Here is a 14,558-nt window from a genome sequence, read left to right on the forward strand (position 1 = left end):
GACAGACATCCAGGTTGAGAATAGTGCTTCTACGAACATTTATGAATAAGTATTTGTTTGAAATCATGTAGGGTATATATCCAGAAGTTTAACTGCTAGATTATATGTTATTTTTATTTTTAACTTTTTTTTTGAGGCAGGGTCTCACTCTGTCACCCAGGCTAGAGTGCAGTGGCACTATCTCAGCTCACTGCAGCCTTGACCTCCTGGGGTCAAGCAGTCCTCCCCTCTCAGTCTCTCAAGTAGCTGGGACTACAGGCATCCACCATCACACCCTGCTTAGTTTTGTATTTTCTTGTAGAGATGGGTTCTCACCATATATCCCAGGCTGGTCTTGAACTCCTGGCCTCAAGCAGTCCTTCTGCCTTGGCCTCCCGAAGTATTGGGATTATAATAATGAGCCACTGTGCCAGGCCTATTTTTAACTTTCTGAGGAATTCTCGAACTGTTTTCCAGAACAACTGCACCATTTCACACTCCCACCAGCAATGCATGAGAGTTCTAATTTTTCTTTTCTTTTTTGAGACAGAGTCTCACTGTTACCCAGGCTGGAGTGCAGTGGCATGATGGCTCACTGCAAGCTCCGCCTCCCAGTTTCAAGTGATTCTTGGGCCTCAGCCTCCTGAGTAACTGGAATTACGAGCCTGCACCACACGCCCAGCTAATTTTTTGTATTTTCAGTAGAGAAGGGGTTTCACCATGTTGGCCAGGGTGGTCTCGAATGCCTGACCTCAAGTGATCTGCCAGCCTAGGCCTCCCAAAGTGCTGGGATCACACACATGAGCCACCGCACCCGGCCGAGAGTTCTAACTTCTTCACATCCTCACAACACTTGTTTTCTGGTCCTTTTTTATCATAGACACCTAATGAAAGTGAAGTGGTATCTCACAGGTCTGATTTTCATTTCCATGCTGTCTAATGATGCTGAGCATCTTTTCTTTTTTTTTTTTTTTTTTTTGTTTTGTTTTGTTTTGTTTTGTTTTTTTGAGATGGAGTTTCGCTCTTGTTACCCAGGCTGGAGTGCAATGGCGCGATCTCGGCTCACCGCAACCTCCGCCTCCTGGGTTCAGGCAATTCTCCTGCCTCAGCCTCCTGAGTAGCTGGGATCACAGGCACACGCCACCATGCCCAGCTAATTTTTTGTATTTTTAGTAGAGACGGGGTTTCACCATGTTGACCAGGATGGTCTCGATCTCTTGACCTCGTGATCCACCCATCTCAGCCTCCCAAAGTGCTGGGACTACAGGCTTGAGCCACCGCGCCCGGCAGCTGAGCATCTTTTCATATGCTGCTTGGTCTTTTGTCTGTTTTTATTGAGGAAAAGTTTATTCAAGACCTTTCACCATTTTTAACTGGGTTAAGTTCTGAGAGTTATTTATATGTTCTGGAAAGTGAGCCCTTCTTAGACATATAATTTGCAAATATTTTCTCTCATTCTGCAGATTTGCTTTTCAGTTCTTGAGAGTTCTTTGATGCACAAAAGTTTTTAATTTTGATGGGCTCCAGTTTATCTAGCTTCACTTTTGTCATCTGTGTCACAGTTGAGATTATATCGCCAAATTCAAAAGTTATGAAGATTTATCCCTACGTTTTCTCCTAAGAGTTTTAGAGTCTTAGCTCCTGTGTTTAGGTCTCTATCCACTTTGAGTTAATCTTGGTATACAGCATATGATATATGCATTCTGTTGCATGTGGATATACAGTTGCCCCAGAATTATTTGTCAAACAGACTTTTTCCCAATAAATGATCTTGGCGCCCTTGTTGAAAATCAATTGATTATTGATGCATTGGTTCATTTCTGGACTCTCAGTTCCATTTTGCTGATCGATCATTATGCCACAACCATGCTTCTTTAATTAGTTTTGCAGCCAGCTTGAAATAAGAAAGTGTCTTCAAACTTTTTTTTCAAGATTGTTTTGGCTATTTGGGGTCTCTTGCAATCCAGGTGAATTTTAGAATCAGCTTTTTCATGTCTGCAAAAAAAGGCTATTGGTATTTTGAAAGGCGTTGCAATGCATCTGTGGGTCACTTTCAGGAGCATTGCCATTCTCACAGCGCTAAGTCTGCCAATCTGCAGACACAAGGTGGCTTCCTGTTTGGGTCTTTTTAAGTTTCTTTCAGCCATGTTTTATAATTTTGAGGGCACAGATCTCGCACCTCTTGGGTTAAATTTATTTCTAAGTATTTTGTTGTTTTTATGCTATTATAAATAGAATTGTTTTCTTTTTTGATTTTTTTTTAATGGAGACAGGATCTTGCTCTGTTGCCCAGGCTGGAGTACAGTGGTGATCCTAGCTCACTATAGTCTCAAAACTCCTGGGCTCAAGTGATTCTCCCACCTCAGTCTGCTGAGTAGCTGGGTCTACAGACACACGACACCACACCCGGCAGTTTTTTTTTTTAAGAGAGTGGGTCTTGCTCTGTTGCCTAGGCTGATTTTGCACTCCTGGCCTCAAGCAATCCTCCCCAAAATCCTTCCACTTCAGTCCTCCAAACTGCTGGGATTACAGGCATGAGCCACCACAACCGGCTGGCATTGTTTTCTTAATTTCTTTCTCAGATTGTTCGTTGCTAGTGTATAGGAGTGCAGCTGATTTAATGTACTGACCTTGTACACTGAAAATTTGCTGAACTTGTTTATTACCTCTGCTGGATTTTTTTTTTCTTCTTTTTTTGAGACAGAATCTTGCCCTGTTGCCCAGGCTGAAGTTCAATGGTGCAATCTCAACTCACTGTAACCTCCGCCTCCCAGGTTCAAGCCATTCTCCTGCCTCAGCCTCCTAAGTAGCTGGGATTACAGTTGCGTGCCACCACACCCAGCTAATTTTTTGTATCTTTGGTAGAGACCAGGTTTCACCATGTTGACTGGACTGGCGTCGAACTCCTGACCTCATGATCTGGCCCCCTCGGCCCCTCAAAGTGCTGGGATTACAAGCATGAGCCACCACACCCAGCCTGCTCTAGTGGATTTTTTATAAATTCTTAAATTTTTTTATTTGTAAAATTATGTCATGTGCAATAGAGATAATTTTACTTCTTGCTTTCCAATTTAGATGCTTTTTTTCTTGTCTAATTTCTTTGGCTAGAACTTCTAGTGCAATGTTGAATAGAAGTGGCAAAAGTGGGTAACCATTTTTTATTCCTGATTTTATAAGAAATGATGTCAGTCTTTCACCTTTGAGTTGTGGGATTTGCACAAATGTTCATTATATTGAAGAAGTTTCCTTCTATTTCTAGTTTGTCAATTGCTTTTATCATAAAAGGTATTCAATTTTGTCAAATGCTTTTTCTGTATTAATGGAGGCGATCTTTTTTTCCTTCATTTTATTAATATGGTATATAAAACCGATTCATTTTCATGTATTGAACCACCCTTCCATTCCTGGAGTAAGTCCCACTTGGTTATGGTATATACTCCTCTAAACATGTTGAATTAGATTTGCTAGTATTTTTTGTTGAAGATTTTTGTATTTATACTGCTATGGACTGAATTGTGTCCCCCCAAAATTTATAGATTGAATCCCTAACCCCCAATGTGGCTGATCATAGATAGGGTCTTTAGAAGGTAATTAAGGTTAATAAGGTCATAAGGCCTAATTCATCAGGATTGGTGGCCTTATAACAAGAGGAAGGGAGAAATGTCTCTCCCTCTCTCATCACATGTGCTCAGAGCTAAGGCCATCTGAGCACTGCAGGGGCAAGGCGGCTGTCTGCAAATCAGGAAAGAGCCCTCTCTAGACACCAAACGTCACTGGGCCTTCATCTGGGACTTCCAGCCTCTGGTACTGTGAGAAATAAATGTGTGTTGCTTACACCACCCGATCTACAGCATTTCGTTACGGCAACCCAACCTGACTGACATGTGGTCCGTATATTTCTTGTGATGTCTGTCTCTGGCTCTGGTCTCAGGGTAATGCTGGCCTCAGAGAATGAGTTAGAAAGCTTTCTCTCTTCTAGTTTTTGGAAGAATTAAAGAAGGATTGTTGTTAATTCTTGTGTGAGCACTACTTAATGACACACACGCAGATATTCATATACTAAACCTTAAGATATCCGTGTGATGACAGAATATTGAAATATATACATAAACTACCAGGTAAGATGAACAGTCTAAATACAGGGGTTCAGAATTTTATTCTTCCTCAGAAAATATCTTCTGTTTGGGAAAATAATTTTAGTGTTAGATTTGCAGTAACATGTTGTTTTTTAAGGCATATGCCGACCAGTGATTTTTATATAGACAGTTTTCAATATTTCAGCGTTTCTCAGCATACTCAGCATCTTTCCCGGTCTCCCTCCTGGGCATGCCTATCTGTCAACACCAGTTCCTTTTCCCGTCCAGGGTACACATCGAGTCTTGTGTTCCAGACAACTTTGGCCTGAGCATAACATACCAAGGGCAAAAACTTTGTAACAGGTGACACAAATAAATATCTAAAACTTAAATTCACCAGAACAGAGAACCACCACAGTCTCAGGTTGGATGTCAAGAAAAGTGCCATTAATTTCCTCACCAAGAAGGTGCCCTAGAGAAATCAACAACATTCTTAATACTAAAAGAAAAAAAAAATTTTTTTTTTTTGAGACAGAGTCTCACTCTGTCACCAGGCTGGAGTGCAGGGGCGCAATCTCGGCTCACCGCAACCTCCGCCTGGGTTCAAGCGATTCTTCCGCCTCAGCCTCCTGAGAAGCTGGGATCACAGGCACGTGCCACCATGCCCGGCTAATTTTTGTATTTTTAGTAGAGACGGGGTTTCCCCATGGCCAGGATGGTCTCGATCTCTTGACCTCGTGATCCATCCGCCTCGGCCTCCCAAAGTGCTGGGATTTACAGGCTTGAGCCACCACGCCTGGCCCATTCTTCCTTTTTAATGGGTAGTAAATTCTTATGCTATATGGGTAAGTTACAACTCACAAACTCTTCATGGATGGCTGTGTCTCGTGTATTGTAGCCCAGTGAGGAGTAAATTTCCGAAGCAGCTTGTTTTTCCTTAAGATAATTAATTAGCTAACGGTTTAGGAAGAAGGAAGTCTCAGAAGGGAGGACAGAGCACCAGTGACCTCACGTCTCAGATTCAATAATTTGAAATTATGACTCATCAGAGAATATGACCGATACTCTGCTTATCAGAACGCTGCTTTTTTTTTCTTTTGATGCTTATTACCCGATTTATTGGAGAAATCTCTTTGAGGTAAAAAGAGGGGGTGTGGCCAGGCTGGGGGGCGGGGAGCCCGGGCTGGGGGCCAGTGTCGTCTGGGGCCGGGAGTGGCTGTTTGGTTTCAGAGGCGCCCACGGCTCTGGTCTGAGGGACACGGCACCCTCGTCTCGGCCACGGGGCGGCGCTGCGGCTGGCCACGCGCCAGGCCACGGCGCGGAGGAACGGAGTGGAGCCCCGGGAGTTAAGACACGGGAGGTGTCAAGTGTCACTTTGCTTCAGAATCAGTTCGGCCATGAAAACCCACCTCGGGTGGGGACAGGGGGAGCGACTGAAGCCCCGGAGAAGAGGAGGAGGTGGGCGCGTGTCCGGGTGGGGACCGAGGGCTGTGGACGGCGCCACGGCCAAGGACCCGCGGCATGGGCTCTGCACTGAGCCGGGTGTCAGGGACGGCTCTGGAAGACGCGGCTGGAGCGGACACGTCAGTCTCGGAGAAAACGCCTTTGAGTCCTTCCCCCCCCGTCCCCCCCCCCCCCAGACGGAGTTTCGCTCTTGTTACCCAGGCTGGAGTGCAATGGCGTGATCTCGGCTCACCGCAACCTCCGCCTCCTGGGTTCAGCCAATTTTCTCCTGCCTCAGCCTCCCGAGTAGCTGGGATTACAGGCACGCGCCACCGTGCCCAGATCATTTTTTGTATTTTTAGTAGAGACGGGTTTTCACCATGTTGACCAGGATGGTCTCGATCTCCTGACCTCGTGATCCACCCACCTCAGCCTCCCAAAGTGCTGGGATTACAGGCTTGAGCCACCGCGGCCGGCCTCGCCTTTGAGTCTTTGCAGCACGTTCTCAGTGGCCGGCGGCCGTGGGAGCTGAGCCAGGAGGGGCACTGGGCGAAGATGTTCACAGACTCCTGCCATGAGGACAGCGCAGTGGGTCCAGGGGCCTCCTCCCCGGGGATCCTAAACACTGTAAACAGGGCCTGCGGTCCCGCAGCCCCTGGCACGAAGGTGCTGACTTTCTATCAGTGAATGACTGTAAGTCACGCAGCCACCAGAGAAAAGGTGAGGAACCACCTGGCAGAGACAAAGACACTGTGGCCAGAAGGGGACTATTCCGAGACGCACGTGCTCTTTCACTTCTTTGATCCTTAGGGAATATCTCAGTTTGCAGAACTGAAAAGCAGCGGACGTCTTCTGGAGCAGAATCAACAGGATTTTCACATTTAAGGGCCAAAATGGCATTTTTACCTGGCCTCACATCTAAATAGGTTAGAACTTCAAAAATGCTAACACTCCTAGTTCCAAAAAGCAAGCATTCATTTTCCTCTTTGAGTGTCACATACTGGTTAAAATCCAGTTTCTAGAGACTTCAATCATCAGTTCTGTTAAACAGCTTGACATCATCATTGTATCCGGGGCTGAACTCCAAGTTCTCTAGGGAAACAGGATTGTTCTCATTGCCATTCAGAGATGCCTTCTTTCTTAGCAGTGGCTGACAGCTTACTCCAGGTAATAATATCATTATTTGTAAAAGCATGTAGAAGCAGCACGCCAAGGACAATAGTGGTACTGAGGGTCCCGAGGATGTCACCAGCTTTCACGCCGTACCACTCCTGCAGTAAGATGGCAGAGCAAGTCACTACCATGGATGTGAAGAACACAATATAAACAGGAGTTGAGCCACAGGAGATGGATTACAGGTGTCTGGCACCTTGTTGAGATAGTTAATCTGTGCAGTCACTGAGAGCACAGGTATAGCCAGCAAAACAATGACCAGGAGCTGCTTCTAAACCGGCTTCCATTCCACTAATTCCTTAATGGCAATTCTCAGGCCTTTGGCAGAAGAAACTGAAAATGCCCCAAATGAAATAAGAGATTGAAATATGGGCCAATGTACTGGTCTGTCCTTTCTGGGGAGCCACAATCAAAATCAGCACCAAGAAGATCACAATTACAATCGCAGCAAAGGAAACAAATCCCGGGTCTTTCCATTTCATTTTCTTTTTTTTTGAGGCGGAGTTTCGCTCTTGTTACCCAGGCTGGAGTGCAATGGCGTGATCTCGGCTCACCGCAACCTCCGCCTCCCAGGTTCAGGCAATTCTCCTGCCTCAGCCTCCTGGGTAGCTGGATTACAGGCATGCGCCACCATGCCCAGCTAATTTTTTGTATTCTTAGTAGAGACGGGGTTTCACCATGTTGACCAGGATGGTCTCGATCTCTTGACCTCGTGATCCACCCGCCTCGGCCTCCCAAAGTGCTGGGATTAAAGGCTTGAGCCACCGCGCCTGGCCTCAATTTCATTTTCATTTCATGCAAAGAAGTGACTTCCTGTTCTTGTGGGGCATGGATAACCGTCACTGTTGATCCCAATATACTTAATACGCAGCGTATTTCCATAGATGTTCAAGTGCTCATATATAAAATAGGAAGATAAAACTGCACTTATAAGAACACTCAGAGGGCCCGGGGGTGACTGAGATGGCAGGTACAAAAGCGTAACCCACAAAATGTGCAGCCTCTCCTGCCACCCAGAGCCATCCTTCAGGTCAGAATGCCCATCTCATCCAGCTCTAGTGAAGCTTTTGTTGGCCGGTTATAAGAGACCCTTCTTTTTCAGTGTGAAGCTGAAGACAATAAAATATTAGAGCTTACTGCCAGTACCTAAGAGAGATGATAACCAAAAGGTACCAAGCTTCAGGGAGATGGTAACCAAAAGGTACCAATTCAGTATCCAGGATGAGATCTGGACAACTCAAAGCCCGTATTTGTTTTCTACGTTTGCTGAAATGCTTGAGTTGGTTTCGGTGGAATTCAGGTCCGTGTAGAGGACGGCAGAAGCCATCGGCTGTGACATATCTGTGATCTCACACCAAGCCTCAGAGGAGTTTGGACAGACCAGAGACAGCACACACCCTTCTCAGCAGGGCTGTCTGTGCCACAGCCTTACATGCGCCCATGTACCCGGACAGGGCTCCTGGATGCAGACGCTCACTCCTCAAATGCCTGTGCCTCTCCTCCCCATGGACCCGCTGGATTATTGTTAGGCTTTTTTTTAAAAAAAGAAAACCACTTTATTAAGGTAAAATGTATGTATAAAAAGCTGTATATATTTAATGTATACCTTTTGATAAGTTCGGGGTAAGTATGTACCTGTGACACCATCACCACCATGAAGGCCATAAACATAGTCATCACCTCCCGAAGTTTCCTCTCACCTCTTCATTATTATTATTATTGAGACAGAGTCTTGCTCTGTCACTCAGGCTGGAGTCCAGTGGCACAATCATGGCTCACTGCAGCCTCCACCTCCCAGGCTTAGGTGACCCTCCCACCTCAGCCTCCTGAGTAGCTGGGATTACAGGCACTGGCCACCATGCCCAGCTAATTTTTTTTTTATTTTTAGTAGAGACAGGGTTTCACATGTTGGCCAGGATGGTCTCAAACTTCTGACCTCAAGTGATCTGCCCACCTCACCTCCCAAAGTAACGGGATTACAGATGTGAGCCACTGCGCCCAGCCACTTTATTATTTGTATTTGGGTTTTGGTTTTGCCACTTTTTGATATAACACTTATGATAAGATCTACTTACCTGAGTACGTTTTAGGTGTACAGTGCAGTGTTGTCAGCTGGAGGTGCCATGCTGCGCATAGAGCTCCAGAACTCACTCATCCTGGATGACGGAAGCTTGGTACCTTTTGGTCATCATCTCTCCATTTCTCCCTCCTCCCCCCAGCCCATGAAAACCACCATTCTACTCTCTGCTTTTATGCTTTGATTATTTTAGAGTCCACATTGCTGTGGTTTAAATGATGGCATCCCCTCCAAAATTCATGTTGAAGCCATCCGCAAGGTATTACGAGGTATGGCCTTTGGGAGGTGATTAAGTCATAAGGCTCTGCTCTTATGAATGGGATTAGCACCTTTATTAAAAGGCTCGAGGTCAAAATGAGTGCTCTCCTGCCCTTCTGCCTTCTTCCATGTGAGGACACATGTGTCCCCTCTAGAGGAAGCAGCAACAAGACTCCATCTTGGAAGCAGGGAGCAGCCCTCATCAGACACCAGTGCTACTGTCTTGATCTAGGACTTCCCAGGCTCCAGAACCATAAGAAATAAATTTGTTGTTTACAAGTTACCCAGTCCCAGGTATTTTGTTATAGCAGCACAAAGGGACTAAGATACACCCATAAATGAAATCCTGCAGTATTTGTCTTTCTGTGCCTGGCTTATTTTGCTCAACATAATGTCCTCTGAGTCCATCTATGTTGTCACAAATGGCAGGATTTCCTTCTTTCTAAGGACTAAATAATATTCCTTTTGTGTGTATATGCTATAATTTCTTTTCTTTAAGTGAAAGCAAGTTTACTAAGGACATAAAGCAATAAAAGAATGGCCACTCCATAAGCAGAGCAGCCCTGAGGCTGCTGGTTGGCTATTTTCATGGTTATTTCTTGATTATGTGCTAAACAAGGGATGGATTATTCATGAGATTTCCATGAAAGGGGTGGGCAATTACCAGAACTGAGGGTTCCTCCCCTTTTCAGACCATATAAGGTAACTTCCTGACATTGCCATGGCATGTATAAACTGTCGTGGTGCTGGTGGGAGCATCTGTTAGCACACGTTATAATGCATTATAACTATTGTATGATGAGCAGTGAGGATAACTAGAGGTCACTTTCATTGCCATCTTGATTTTGGTGGGTTTTGGCCAGCTTATTGACTGCATTCTTTTATCAGCAAGGTTTTTGTGACTTACATCTTGCCAACCTCCTATCTCATCCTGTGACTTAGAATGCCTAACCTCCTGGGAATGCAGCACAGCAGGTCTCAGGCTTATTTCACCCAGCTGCTATTCAAGATTGAGTTACTCTGGTTCAAACACCTCTGGCATATTTCCCCCCCTCACTTTTAATCATGAAGGTTGTAAGCAAGTGAAGATCCATTTCCTTTAACTTCTTCAGGCTAAATAGAAGTGACGATATTCCTGATATTAAGACATCTTGTATCCAGGGTAGAGAGGGGCTCAATCAGAAGGCATCGGTATGGCGAAAAACAGCTCAAAAACGACTAATAAGACTAGAACCTAATAATCTGTGTAGCACAGTTTTTGAAACATAATTTTTCTCTCAAGGTAATTTGGGGCTCCTGTGACTGTTAGGAAGTGACATGCTTGACCAGGCATGGTGGCCCAGACCTGTAATCCCAGCATTTTTGGAGGCCAAGGCAGGTGGATCACAAGGTCAGGAGTTCCAGACCAGCCTGGCCAATATGATGAAACCCCATCTCTACTAAAAGTACAAAAATTACCCAGACATGCTGGCACACACCTGTAGTCCCAGCTACTTGGGAGGCTGAGGAAGGAGAATTACTTGAACAGGAGGCAGAGGTTGCAGTGAGCCAAGATCACACTACTGCACTCCAGCCTGGGTGACAGAGTGAGACTCCGTCTCAAAAAAAAAAAAAGTGACATTCTTTACTTAGCACCAGTCAGAAACCCTGCACAGGGGCTATGTAGACAATGTATGAGACCAATGTTTCCAAGGGGGTTTTATTAGCTCTATAAGTCAAGTTTGATTCCTTAGAGGAAAGCATGCCATTCCATTAAAAACCTTGGTAAAATAAGCAGTTTCTCCAATTGTTCCCTGTTACAAAAGAAAACAGATTATTATTGCGCTTATGCAAATAACTATATTGCCACAAGTTAAGAATACTCACAAATAGTTTTCAAATTCCGGAGGAATGAGGTAGGGAGAAACAAACATGCTCCAAATTTTGTTCACAGGAGTATACCTTACTCAGCTGTTAAAAGCTGTAAATGGCTCAAAAGAAAAGTTTCCCTGACTCTGGAAAACAAAACAAAGGATCAGCAGCATTTTAAGCAAAAATTTTCAAAAATATTACATCATCTTCTGTTACTTTAGTCCATGCAATTAACTCCTGCTCTGTTTGATATTCATGAACATTTCAGCTTTCCAAGAGAGTCCTAAAAGTTTTTCCCCATTTTAATGTCACAATCTCCAAAGTTATCAGAAACCTGCATTCAAGAACATCTGTCAAAGTCCTATAGCTGATTACATACCACATTTTAAAGAGGATCAAAACAAGACAACAATTGTCTGTGAATGACAAAAAGTCTTAGGATAGCCACTATTAAAGCCAAAATTTACTAAGAAATGTGGTTACATATTGCTGGCTGGCAAGATGGCCAAATAGGAACAGCTCTGGTCTGCAGCTCCCAGCAAGATCAACACAGAAGGCTGGTGATTTCTGCATTTCCAATTGAGGTACCTGGCTTATCTCATTGGCACTGGTTAGACAGTAGGTATAGCCCACAGAGAGTGAGCCAAGCAGGGTGGGGTGTCATCTCACCTGGAAGGCATGAGGGGTCAGGGAACTCCCTCCCCTAGCCAAGGGAAGTCGTTAGGGACTGTGCCGTGAGGAATGGTGCATTCCAGCCCAGATACTATGTTTTTCCCATGATATTCACAACACAGAAACCAGGAGATTCCCTCAGGTGCCTACACCACCAGGGTCCTGGGTTTCAAGCACAAAGCTAGGCAGCTTTTTGGGCAGACACAGAGCTAGCTGCAGGAGTTTTTTGTGTTTTTTTTCTAAACCCCAATGGCACCTGGAAGGCCAGCAAGACAGAGCAATTCACTCCTCTAGAAAGGGGACTGAAGCCAGGGAGCCAAGTGGTCTAGCTCAACAGATCCCACCCCCATGAAGCCCAGAAGGTTAAGAACCACTGTCTTCAAATTCTTGCTGCCAGCACAGCAGTCTGAAGTTGACATGGGGTGCTCAAACCTATTGGGAGGAGGGGTGTCCACCATTACTGAGGCTTGAGTAGGTGGCTTCCCCTCACAGTGTAAACAAAGCCACAAGGAAGTAAACAAAGCTGACAAACTGGATGGAGCCCACTGCAACTTGGCAAAGCCCCTATAGATAGACTACCTCTCTAGATTCCTCCTCTCTGGGCAGGGCATATCTGAAAGAAAGGCAGCAGCCCCAATCAGGGGTTTAAAGATAAAACTCCCATCTCCCTGGGACAGCACACCTGGGGGAAGGGGCTGCTGTGGGCGTGGCTTCAGCAGACTTAAATGTCCCTGCCTGCCGACTCTGAAGAGATCACCAGCTCTCCCAGCACAGTGCTTGAGCTCTGCTAAGGGACAGACTGCCTTCTCAACTGGGTCTGTGAACCTCCGTGCCTCTTGACTAGAAGATACCTCCCAGCAGGGGTCGACAGACACCTCATATAGGAGAACTCCAGCTGGCATCTGGCAATTGCCCCTCTGAGATGAAGCTTCCAGAGGAAGGAACAGGCAGCAATCTTTGCTGTTCTGTAGCCTCTGCTGGTGATACCCAGGCAAACAGTGTTTGGAGTGGACCTCCAGCAGACCTGCAGCAGAGGGGCCTGACTGCTAGAAGGAAAACTAAAAAACAGAAAGGAATAGCATCAATATCAACAAAAAGGATGTCCACTCAAAAACCCCATCTGAAGGTCACCAACATCAAAGACCAAAGCTAGATAAATCCACAAAGATGAGGAAAACCCAGTGCAAAAAAGCTGAAAATTCCAAAAACCAGAACACCTCTTCTCCTCCAAAGGATCACATCTCCTCATCAGCAAGGGAGCAAAACTGGATGGAGAATGAGTTTGATGAATTGACAAAAGTAGTCTTCAGAAGGTGGTTAATAACAAACTCCTCCAAGCTAAAGGAACATGTTCTAACCCAATGCAAGGAAGCTAAGAACCTTGCAAAAAGGTTAGCGAAATAGCTAACTAAAATAACCAGTTTAGAGAAGAACATAAATGACCTGGTAGAGCTGAAAAGCACAGCTTTGTGAAGCATACACAAGTATCAATAGCTGAATCAATCAAGTGGAAGAAAGAATATCAGAGAATGAAATCAACAATAAAATAAAGTATGAAGACAAGATTAGAGAAAAAAGAATGAAAAGGAATGAACAAACCCTCCAAGAAACATAGTACTATAGGAAAAGACCAAACCTATGTTTTGTGTACCCAAAACGACAGGGAGAATGGAAACAAGCTGGTAAACACTCTTCAGCATGTTTTCCAGGAGGACTTCACCAGTCAAGATAGGCCAACATTCAAATTCAGGAAATACACAGAACACCACAAAGATACTCCTCAGGCAGAGCAACCCCAAGACACATAATTGTCAGATTCACCAAGGTTGAAATGAAGGAAAAAATGTTAAGTGTAGCCAGAAAGAATGGTTGGGTTACCCACAAAGGGAAGCCCATCAGACTAACAGCAGATATTTCTGCAGAAACACTACAAGCCAGAAGAGAGTGGGGGCCAATATTCAACATTCTTAAAGAAAATAATTCCCAACCCAAACTGTCATATCCAGCCAAACTAAGCTTAAAAAGCAAAGGAGGAGGAGTGTCCACCTCGTCCTTTGGGATGAGAGATGTCCACCATTACTGAGGTGGACTCAGCTCTGGACCAAGTGGACCTAATAGACATCTACAGAACTCTCCACCGCAAATCAACAGCAAAAATAAAATCCTCTACAGACAAGCAAATGCTGAGAGATTTTTGTCACCACCAGGCCTGCCTTACAAGAGCTCCTGAAAGAAGCACTAATTAAAAAAGAAAAACCAGGACCAGCCACTGCAAAAATATACGAAATTGTAAAGACCACTGATACTATGAAGAAAGTACCTCTATTAACAGGCAAAATAACTACCTAGCATCATAATGGCAGGATCAAATTCACACATAACAATATTAACCTTAAATGTAAATGGGCTAAATGCTCCAATTAAAAGACACAGATTGGCAAATTAGATAAAGTGTCAAGACCTATTGGTGTGCTGTATTCAGGAGACCCAGCTCATGTGCAAAGGCATATATAGGCTGAAAATAAAGGGATGGAAGAATACTTACTGAGCAAATGGAAAGCAAGAAAAAAAGCAGGGGTTGCAATCCTAGTCTCTGATAAAACAGACTTTAAAACAACAAAGATAAAAATGACAATGCAACAAGAAAGCTAGCGATCCTAAATATATATGCACCCAATACAAGAGCACCCAGATTCTTAAAGCAAGTTCTTAGAGACCTACAAAGAGACTTAGACTCCCACACAATAATAGTGGGAGACTTTAACAACCCACTGTCAATATCAATGAGACAGAAAATTAACAAGTATATTCAGGACTTGAACTCAGCTCTGGACCAAATGGACCTAATAGACATCTACAGAACTCTCCACCCCAAATCAACAGAATATACATTCTTCTCAGCACCACATCACACTTATTCTAAAATTCACCACATCATTGGAAGTAAAACACTCTTCAGCAAATGCAAAAGAACAGAAATCATAACAAACAGTCTCACACCACAGTGCAATCAAATTAAAATTCAAGAT

The 14,558-nt window shown here is 44.5% G+C and overlaps 1 pseudogene; it reads right to left on the minus strand.

Annotated features, from left to right (window-relative positions):
- Positions 1-1,227: 1,227 nt before the first annotated feature.
- Positions 1,228-12,958, minus strand: LOC128932034 (magnesium transporter NIPA3 pseudogene; annotated as a pseudogene).
- Between the last annotated feature and the right edge of the window lie 1,600 nt (positions 12,959-14,558).

Source organism: Callithrix jacchus, chromosome 5 (genome assembly GCF_049354715.1).
Source record: "Callithrix jacchus isolate 240 chromosome 5, calJac240_pri, whole genome shotgun sequence".
NCBI lineage: Eukaryota > Metazoa > Chordata > Mammalia > Primates > Cebidae > Callithrix > Callithrix jacchus.